The sequence below is a fragment of the Haliotis cracherodii genome, unplaced genomic scaffold (assembly GCF_022045235.1).
Source record: "Haliotis cracherodii isolate W230 unplaced genomic scaffold, xgHalCrac1.p SCAF_3, whole genome shotgun sequence".
Taxonomy (NCBI): Eukaryota; Metazoa; Mollusca; class Gastropoda; order Lepetellida; family Haliotidae; genus Haliotis; species Haliotis cracherodii.
Window position 1 is genome coordinate 68,658,285 of NW_027266286.1, and position 11,483 is coordinate 68,669,767.

The 11,483-nt window shown below is 40.8% G+C and overlaps 1 non-coding gene across 1 annotated transcript; it reads right to left on the reverse strand.

Annotated features, from left to right (window-relative positions):
- Nucleotides 1-9,040: 9,040 nt before the first annotated feature.
- Nucleotides 9,041-9,112, reverse strand: Trnac-gca (transfer RNA cysteine (anticodon GCA)). The gene has a single exon. It is a non-coding gene; the product is annotated as a tRNA-Cys (tRNA).
- Between the last annotated feature and the right edge of the window lie 2,371 nt (nt 9,113-11,483).

An 11,483-nucleotide genomic window follows, 5' to 3' on the forward strand; every position in this document is an offset into this window, starting at 1 on the left:
GTACGGTGACACGCAAGTCAGCCAGCCTGGTGTCAGGTCAGCGACCCTGGTGACAAGGTCCAATTTCGTCGCTTCTTGCGGCAAGCAAAAGAGTGCTGTGGGGATCCCGGACTGTTTGTTTGTATGCGCTTTTGTTGCATGTCCCTGTCATTAGTGTCGGGTGTAGGGATGTAGAAATGGTAGTAGAAGTAGCCGCATCAGTAGTAGTAGTAGAAGCAGCATCAGTAGTAGTAGTAGTAGAAGCATCAGCAGCAGCAGTAGAAGTAGTAGGAGCAGCAGCAGTAGTAGTAGTAGCAGCAGTAGTGGTAGTAGTAATAGCAGCAGCAGTAGTAGTAGTAGTAATAGCAGCAGCAGTAGTAGTAGTTGCAGCAGCAGCAGTAGCAGTAGTAGCAATGGCAGCAGCAGCCTAACGTGTGGTGTTGTCATTATTATCACACTTACTGTTAAAACATTTTCTCATTTGAATTTGTAACAAAACTACAAGTGTTATTTCCTTGAGACGTGTCCATGTGTTGTAATACTCTTCGTAATAAGAAAAGTACTAACTCTGTCACACTTCCGTCAAAGTTCAAGATTTGCACATAGCGTCCTGATCTATCTCCCAGCTATTTGATTCCTGAACAGAAAACTTTGTTGTAGCTGATGCACAAACCTAATGCAGTATCAAAGTATTTTATGTCAACGCTGAACGCTTTTTGAATGTTGTCCCGACACATCTGACGAGTTATTTGTAATTCGGGCAAGTGACACAAGACCTCGTTAGACCATATTAGACCACGTTCGTCATATTATGCCACATTATGCAATATTAGACCACGTTATGCAATATTAGACCACGTTATGCAATGTTAGACCACATATGCTACATGAAGTCACCTTATGCCATATTAGACCAGGTAAGACAAAAAAAAAGCACGTTATGCAATATTAGACCATGCATGTAATATCAGACCACATTATGCAATATTAGACCACATATGCTATATGAAGTCACCTAGCTTATGCCATATTAGATCGGTTTGGAGTATATTAAAGAATGTTAGGCCATATTAGACCATGTGAGGTCGTACCATACCATAGCAGCGATACCAGGTTAGACCATACTAGAGCACGTTAGGCCATATTAGACCACGTATGTAATATCAGACCACATTATGCACTATTAGACCACATATGCTATATGAAGTCACCTTATGCCATATTAGATCGGTTTGGAGCATATTAAAGAATGTTAGGCCATATTAGACCATGTGAGGTCGTACCATACCATAGCAGCGATAGAACAGTACTATACAGGGACCCTGGGGAACCAACGAATTATAAAATTAATCTCCGGTTGAAGAAAGTGCACTGTGTGCTATTAATCAGCCGTAACCTAAAATTACTTCAGCGACCAGATAGACACAGCAGCAAAAAAAGATATCGTCTCATCGTTATATCTGACAACTTTGTCAGTTCCTTGTTTACACTTGATTGACAGGTACTTGCATATTTCATGTATATTTCACTATGTCAACAACACGAACGGGTGTAAGGAGGTGTCACCAAATCAATCAATGACTTAAGTACATGGTGTCAATGTCATGTAGATAGCTGCCAATCAACAGGTGCTCGTTCCCACATTGTCGTCTATTGTAGCCAGGTATAGCAGCAATTACTACAGTAGCTACTCCGCCTCAAGGGGAATCCTCGACCCCCCAAAACCCAATAGAATGCCCTTCACTATAAACTCCTAATTACAGGCAACCCGCCACGGACTCTTTCCACAAATTGTCATAGCGGAAGCGTGGAATTCGGGGAACGAAATATGATAGTTTAAAGTCGCCATGAAGACGAACCGTAAGTCGATCATGGTTACACTATTTTGTGTCTTGGTCTTGAAAAAATAATGTTATAACTAGTGGTGATACAAATTAGCATCTCTTGAAATAAGTTTCCCCCCTGAAGGATCACATCCCATTCACCGTTGTTTGGAACCCGTGAAGATACGGGGTAGAATAGGTCTTCAGCAACCAATGCTTGCCGTAACAGGCGACAATGCTTGTCGCAAGAGGCGACTAACGGGATCAGGTGGTCAGGCTCGGTGACTGGGTCGATGCATGTCATCGATCCCAATTGCATAGATCGATGTTCATGATATCAATCACAGGATTGTCTAGTCCAGACTTTATTATTTACAGACCGCCGTCATATAGCTGGAATATTGCAGAGTGAGGTGTTAAATATCAAACCAACCAACACCTTTGTTTGGACTTTCCTATTCACGTTTTTGTTTGACTTCAGGTCAAATGTTTGATAGACGGATGACAAAGTAGACAAAATGTATGGACGTTTCGGTATAGATCCTTATTCCGTTGACTCAGGGGGACCGCCTCCGTGGTCTAGTGGTAGAGCGTCCGCCCGGAGATCGGAAGGTCCGGGGTTCGATCCCCGGCCGCGTCATACCTAAAGACGTTAAAAGATGGTACTTGTTGTTACCCTGTCTGACGCTCGGCATTAATGGGCTAAAACAAGGACTGGTCGGCTCGGAGTCAGTATACTGTGTCTGAGTGGGGTATTCATGTTAAACTGCGGCATGGTATCTGATGAGCTAGCACTATAAATCGGCATCAGTCCGGACTAGTACAAGCAGCCACACAGACACACACACGTACATGCACATCGCTATATAAGTGCAATAATCTTGGACGTGACGTTAAACCCAATTTCACCTCACCTCACCGTTGACTCTGGTCGTTTACACTGAGTGCGTTCTATTTACGTGGTCACGGTAGCGAGTGTGTTCACAGTTTACCGTCTTAGCATTATTTCCAGCAAATATAACATTGTGATTGATCTGTATGTTTGTTGGGAAATAATGCTTAGGGGTATGCTGTGACCTTCCTCGCTACCGTGACAATGTACATACAATCTAATATGTGTCAACGACCAGATGGCATTGTAAAACATTGAACCAGCACGTACATAGGTACTGTGTATAATATTCATATATTCCTATTCTCAGTACTCTTTAAGTATATGTGTTTATTCAACATGAAAGACATTTAGTGATCAAATGGACTAATTGGTTCTCGTCGTTAAATTTAATTACATGTACAGTAAACTACGGTTATAACGAACACGCTTATAACGAACTGACGGATATAACGAACTACTTTTTTGGTCACGACTTTTTGCCTAAGTTATGCTGTATATATGCTTATAACGAACTACGGTTAAAACGAACTAAAATTAATAGTCCCTTTGAGTTCGTTATAACCGTACTTTACAGTATATAGCTTTGTCCTCAGATCGATGGAATTTATCTGTCAATAAAATAATATATATTTTCCTGTATCGCTTTCAGCAAACTATCATTTCTTGGTAAATTCGTACTTCACATAAGTCTTAATGCAATGCACATGGCAGCTAACCGCAATATAGCCTGTGCTCCCCTTCAGTATCTCCAAAACAGGTATAGATAACTAAAAGTTGTCTTTTAAAAAATGCTTTGGTTCATGAATCATCGGAATGTACGCCGTGATCAGTGCGATAACATACGAGTCTTCAATATGAAGATTATTGCAACAAATATTACTGCTGGTCATCCGTCTTGATCGCGTTGTCCTAGTAGAGTTACTTCCCTTCGACCACGCCAAATCTTCGCGAGTTGGGTATTCCCAGGTTTAAAAATAGATGAAAATTCGACTTGCCGCAAAACTTCAGCAATATTAAGCAGTTCTTAGTATCAGACCTACATTTCATTTAATCGAAAAAGTTAAGACCACACCTGACAGAGGAACTACATTTCTGCTACCCGAAGAAGCAAATAGCACGTGCGGCATTAATCTGAATTTTTGCTTTTGTTTGTATATCTTTATGTAAATCCACATATCAACCATTTAAACACTAGCGTCAGTGATGAAATAATTTGTTGGTAAGCTTATAAATTAATAAACATATGGACACAAGAATTATAGATAGTACAAAATGACATTATTTAAAATAAAATTGTGTTATTTACAAGAATCGAATTCCCCAAAGAAATAGTTAAATCATTATTTGCTGGTAGTTGCAGAAAAAAAGTAATTAAATCGTATCGAATGTTCAAAAGAGGTTATTGTATGTGGTTATGTTTTCCCGCGTGTGAAATATACGCTTGCATCATCAACGTAAACGACAATCTATATATACATACACCTATGTGTCATCAGCTGAACGCGGTGACCTGTCGCGCCGGGTCGAGCATGTCATGGTACGAGTCGTGGAGCTGTGATTGGCTACTCCGCAGTATCGCCACTCACAGTGTTAGCCCAAATACAAAATTAACGAAAGATGTTCCTTCTGTCAAAACGATGTGGAAGATGAATATGATTTTATGATGTCCTAAATTTGAATGGATCAGAAAACGGCATTTACCTAAAACGTATATATATATAGTCACCGCCAAAAGAAACGCGAATACCGTACATGTTGATTAATATATGACGACTTACTCATATTCAAGATATATTAGATTGGTTAGACGCACAAACGAACATACTGGTATGTTGTGTGAACTGACGCTTATGAACGCATCACATGTGACGTCATAGATCCATGACTCGAGATGCATCATTTGTCTCGTGCAGGATTAGCGGGTAAAGTTTGGAAATTACGTGCACACTATCGTGATAAGAATAAAGTCACTGTGGTAACACTTGACTGCTTGTTAGTTTTATCTATAACTGGTGCACATTGGAAACATCTCTTCTTAACGTACATACTTCTTTATTTGTTTCTGTGGTTCGCGTTTCTTCTATTTCAAGGTATGTATATTCTGTCGGGTAGCCTAGTGGTTCAAGCGTTCGCTCGTCCCGCCGAAGCCCCGGGTTCGATTCCCCACATGGGTACAATTTGTGATATTGCTAAAAGTTCCATATGTTGACTTTGAATGACTTGATTTATACTTGCCACGACTGCTAATTGGCCCGTGCCAAATTCGTCCTTAATGTATTCAAAGTATATCTTCACCTTGCCGCCATGCCACATGAGCTTTCATCAGCATCATGTTTAGATGTATACTGACTGCGAAAGATGTTACATCCGGATCTATTTTGGTCTTCGCTGGGGTTTTCCCCGGTTGACTTAACCCTGAACTCATTCCATGCGTCAGATATGAGGGGAGGTGAAATGGGGTTAAAATAACGTCGCGTTCAAGATTAGTGAGTGATTGAGTATGGTTTTACGCCGCTTTTAGCAATTTTCCAGCAATATCACGGCGGGGGTCACCAGAAATGGTTCAAGATTAGTGCACTTATATAGCGACGTATATTTGTATTCTTCACAGGGAGCTGAGAATTCACTTGAATGTCGCCATTACGTGATCTGGTATGGTAACTTATTTTATCCATTGTATATTATTATCATTGTTGTTGCTGTTTAATCTGTTTTAATAATCCTTCCGTCGATCATCTCAAAGACTAGAGTAACCGCCGTCATAGAAAGTTCTTGAACGTTTCTACAATGGTTTTTTAAAAAAAATCTTGAAGATGACGTTTCATTTCTGCACGCCTTCCGCAGGGCGTATATATCAGCCAATGAGAGCTAGACGTGATAAGTCTCACCAGTTATTGACAAGCTATTTCTGCTCCCATGTCATCAAAACTTGGAGACATGTCTGTACCCGAATCTACAGCGCTGTCACGTTTCAACTTGACTTACTTCCGTGATGGTTTTTTCCAGTGTAGTTAATCACTTGTCACACACGTGACAGTTCTGTTTTTTTAAAGGAACGATACCAGAGCTAAAATTAGAAACTAGAAACATGAATCCAGGAGATTCTCGTCAATTGTTTGAATATTCTATCAGATGTATATTTCTGTTTGATATCACACGGATTCCACAGCCCTGTTCATACAAAACTGGGGAAACAGGTGACACAGTGGTATACGATGTAGGGTTATGTCCCTTTGCTGTTATGATCCGTTTGTCTTGGTTCGGACCCCAGGATTCGCCCTGAGTATGGCCATTGGTCTGTGAACACACATTCATCTTTCACCCACATGAAGCTTTGTACTCTGAAATGTAACTGAAATGCTTTCCAAGTCACTCACTCACTCACACAGACGTCTTCAGGGCGATGTTCGAGCCCAAGTGAGAGTCACTGGTTCAGCGAGAGTTGTCATCACGCGCATCACGTGATCAGGCGACGGGAGGTTTACGTGATCCTGAAAACTTGGTTCTAAACTTCTTTTACAACACGCATTTGGTAATGGGAATCCTCCCAGGAATCCTTTTTCGGATTTGAACCATAGAGTGAGTGAGGGAGTGAGTTGGGTTTAACGCCGCGTTGAACAGTATTCCGGTTATATCACCTTGTGTCAGCTTAATGTTGGAGGAAAGCCGTAAGTTGGTGAAAACCCAACATATCAACACATACAGTTTGTTTGCTTGTTTATTAAACGCCGCACTCCCAGGTATATGTCGGCGGTCTGTAAATAATCGAGTCTGGCCCAGACAATGCAGTGGTTGATATCATGAGCATCGATCCACGTAACTGGGATACGATGACATGCATCAACCAAGTCAGAGGGCCTGACCATCCGATACACTTTGTTGCCTTTTACGGCAAGCATGGGTTGCTGAAGACCTATACAAATGCATACATACAAATGTATTTAGTATGTAGATCGTGTATTCTAATAACACATGTTAGAAACTGTAATGTTGCTTACGTAAAATGCTCGAGACGAGGGCCTCTCTGAGCTCTCGGCAAATGTAAACGAATGTACCCTCCTACACTCTGCTGTTTTATACGCTGGTCATCCAACTGACCACAACACCGGACCTTTCCCCTCGTCTGTTCCGACTCAAACGTGATTGCTTTTGATAGAATTTGTGATAATTTTCTATTTCCCTCTGTGTTGGGCCAGTCGTGTTTTCAAGTAGGTTTCATTGTAATTATACTTCTTACATATATCAGCAAATTTGCACTTGCGGTATATTATGTTTGTTTGTTTTTTTAACACCGCACTCAATACTCCAGGTATATGACTGTAAATATTCCAGTGATTGACATCGTGAGCATGATGAAAACGTGCACGACTGTTCAGCTGTCTCTTGTGGGGTACGCGAGTGACGACAGCCAATAAGTGACGACTGAAGTCAGCACACAGCACCGGGTGGTATCTGGGCGTGAGTGCTGGCTGTCTTGGTGTAGTTTCGTACCTTTGCAACACGCATCCATAAATATATCAAATCCGATTTCTTTTAGATACCTATAATTCTGATGTAAGTAATGTACGCGAATTAATTTGAAAGATGAAACGTTAAACATACTTGTACATGTACACACTTCTGTCTACTGCTTTGCTGTCTCGGAAGCATCTGCACTAAGCCATTTTGACCAACCAATCCCCATCTTTACAGACACTTGTAAACCCACCAATCAATCAACCTCCAGTTAAACGGTGTACGCCAGTGTTATTATTCAATTGCTAATTGTCAATTCAGTGTTCTAGATGCATGCCTCGACCTCATCACTTTCCCTACATCCACAGGCACGGGTCTAGTGCTGACAATCCTAACATAATCAGGTCAAATCGTGGATTCAAACACAAGATCATTCTCAGTATAGTTATTTACGATATCTTCGATTACTGAGCTACGTGCCCTGATAGTATATAGACGACCAAACCACGTTCTTAACTGCAGACAGTCACGAAATTTTGACGGCCTCCGTTTTGAGGAACTTATGTATCATAAAACGCTATTGAATAAATTTTTTTTTATTGTTGAATGTTTTGATATTATTCCTGTGAAAACCACCTTTCTCATCGATAAGTAAAGATAGCAATTTCATCAGGTATAATAATAGTACTTTTCTCCTGACCTACTGACACGGTCTGTTTGAGGGAGATTAGCATATGAAGTATACCTGTTTGGGGAGGTTGACGGGTTGAGGTGCGTGGTCTGATATGACACATTTCGCACATGTGGGTTTTCCCCATCTAAATATAGAGCATATAGAGGCGACTAACGGGGTCGGGTGGTCAGGCTCGCTGACTTGGTTGATGCATGTCATCGTATCCCAATTGCGTAGATCGATGCTCATGATGTCAATCACTGGATTGTCTGTTCCAGACTCGATTATTTACAGACCGCCGTCATACAGCTGGAATATTGCTGAGTGCGGCGTTAAACAAAAAATAAAGAAAAGGACACATAGTGATGCAGTATTTTCTGGTATAAATATGTTTTTTTTTCCAAAAATGCATTGTATACTGGGGACGTATTTTACCGCGGCGACCCCAGGGGGGTCATGCTGAGTCCATAGGGGTGAATAACGAGTCGACGCTGTTAGGGCATAGATACACAAGGTCGACTAGACATCACAATCAATTGTCACCATGTTGAAATTCCAGGTCAGAAATGTTGCTTTGGTTGTTTTTGCTTTGTTTGTTGTTTAAACCCTCAGCAATATTCTAGATGACGGCTTTCTCTGAATAATCGCGTCAGGACCATACCACCCAGTGATTGGTATTGTGAGCATCAATCCACGTAATTGGGTCACCGAGTCTGACAACCCGATTCATGTCGTCGCCTCGTATGACCTTACGGATGCTGGTACCAAATATTCTTACGGTCCGGAATTCCAACTGTTTCAGAATTGGTCCCCACTTGGTCCCCACTTGGTCCCCACTTGGTCCCCAGTACCCATGGTCGATTAACTGGATCTCTCGGACAGGCTCTGTGATGTATGGCATCGTTCCCCGATAGCGTGTATATACAGTAAAGTACGGTTATAACGAACTCAAAGGCACTACTAATTTTAGTTCGTTATAACCGTAGTTCGTTATATGCATATATATACAGCATAACAACAGCAAATAGTCGGGTCCAAAAAAGTAAGTTCGTTATATCCGTCAGTTCGTTATAAGCGTGTTCGTTATAACCGTAGTTTACTGTAATTGCTTTCGGTCACCGGTCTGCCTGGCAAAGTAGCGATTATGTACAGGCTGCTGTGACGACATAAAACAACATTCATTCACCTTTAAGTGTTAAAGCTGATTGCAAAAACAGGGGGCACCCGGGTTCGAACCGGGGACCTCTCGATCTGCAGTCGAATGCTCTACCACTGAGCTATACCCCCGACATACTTATCTATGTAAATGACTTGTAGTAAAACTAACTAGACGCTCCGTTTAGTATTGATCCAAGAGATAATAGTTACTATAGTGACGCGCCATGCCTCAACGCACACCGAACAAAGCTTGTATGTATGTGTAGAAGGCTTGAATCACAACAACCCGGGTTTTCGGACACTGACGCAGTCTCAATTTCAATATAACACATGTAAATAATATAAAAAAACCATAAACTAACCAAAAAACAAACAACACGTCTTTCCATTCGTTTTCATGTGTTTTGAACAGACAAGAGAGAGGAACATTATTTTAATCAAATCTTAGAAAGGCGTACACATAAGTAAGAGAATTTATGGATGTCAACTTCTTTATACTGAGGAGCACAACATTTCGATGTATATGCTTACACCTGATGAAGGAGTAAGCATATACTCCGAAACGTTGTGTCATACAGCAACTAGGGTCGACTTTCAGTGTAGGTTTTTTGAAAGAAATATTGTGTAATGATTTGTACAAATCATCGGAATGTAATGTGAAAGATTTGCTTTTAGTTAGCAAAATAAAATCAGAAAGTCTATATACTTCTTCCTATCCGTTTATGAATGTGGACACAATTGTCGTTGCGATACAATCGACGAAAGTGCAGCTTTTTCCTTTATCACAACGAGTGCATGAGTGAGTGAATGAGTTTACTTCAGTTTACTTCACTTATACCAGTAACTGATCTTACCGTTCAACCCCGGCGTGTCAGCATGTGGCAGGAAAGTCTGAAGTGATGCAGGTCTCAAAAGTTTATCACTTTGGTGAAACACGAACACGGACCTGCCTGGTGCTTGCAATCCAGTGGGTTTGGATCCCAGGATTGACTGACTTAACATAGACTAACTCTCTGAAAATATATAATATGGATAGAAACAAATGACTCCATTTAAATGAAAAGGAGCCCTAGAGAGATTCCTGAACATAAGGAAAATCTAGACTTGCTTCTTTTAGGACTTTTGCATTACTGAAAGGGCTGGGCGGAAGGGAAGATAATATGTTTTAGGGACTGTGAGACAGACTAGATGCAACACTAAACAGCGCTTTCCGGCGCCTTACATGACACACCCAAGACACCCTAGGACATTAGTCGAAGAACAGTGTGTGAATGAGTAAATAATTAACGTTTCATCGGCATTATTTCGAAGACGAATTATAGTTCATTACTGAGTCAAGCTTTGGACATTCTTGAATATCCCTGTCATATATATATTAATATAGCAAGCCCAACCTAGAGGCATACATCAAAACATTCAGTGAAACACAATTCAGATAATGATTGACTAAAGATAATCACATATACATAAATTGGGAATGCACATATATATAGAGGAATGGTTACTGTGAGTGAAGTCTTGAAATGGTTGAAACATGAATGATCGAGCATTACACATAGATATTTGTCACACTGAAAAATGAGAAAGGTGAATTTATGTTTGTTTGTTTTGGCCACGTGTTCATGCATGTGTTCTTGTCTTGTGATAATATTTATAATTCATTAGATATGTGGTGACAAGAGTCTGATGAAAACCCTTCAAGGAAAAATGTATTTGTTTATTTTAAGTTAAAACATTTGTCAGTTCAATGCCAATATCAAATACTAAGCATGAATGTAAGTTGTGGAATTAATGAATGAATGAATGAATGAAAGGAACTGATTGTTTGGTGTTGACCAAAGTCCGATAACAGTAGCACCAGCAACTGTGACCTCGAGGTCACTCGATATCCTCCTTGTATCAAACAACTGTCATTAAGTGTCAAAACGTAGCCATAACAACCCATCACAGAACCAGTGTAAGAGATAACTCCAAACAGGATAACACCAACACCCACGTCCCCCCCGCCCCCCCCCCCCCCCCGAGGACCCAGTGATAACACAGTCAACAACCATCTGGTGCTTATCAGAACGAAGCTGTCATAATGCCACAATATTCTGTTATTTAGTTGATAAATCATGAAATCTTAATTTTTGGTTGAAGGTTCACCCCGTTGATGACGCAGACTGCAAAGTGATGACCAGTTTAATTTTTTTTTTTTATTATATTTTTAACAGATTCAGAGTTGTCTTTAGCTTCATAAAATATGATTTAAAGAAAACTTAGCCGTTGAAACGACTGCGTCAGCTAAGAGACAGAGTGAGTGAGGTCTTATGCCCCTTTTAACAATATTCCAGCAATATCACGACGGGGGACACAACAAATGAGCATCACACATTGTACCCGTGTCGGGAATCGAACCCGGGTCTTCGGCCTGACTAGCGAACACTTTAACCACTAGGCTTCCAACACGCACCACGAATAGACAGACGTTGGGGCACTGGTGAGTAATGAATTATTA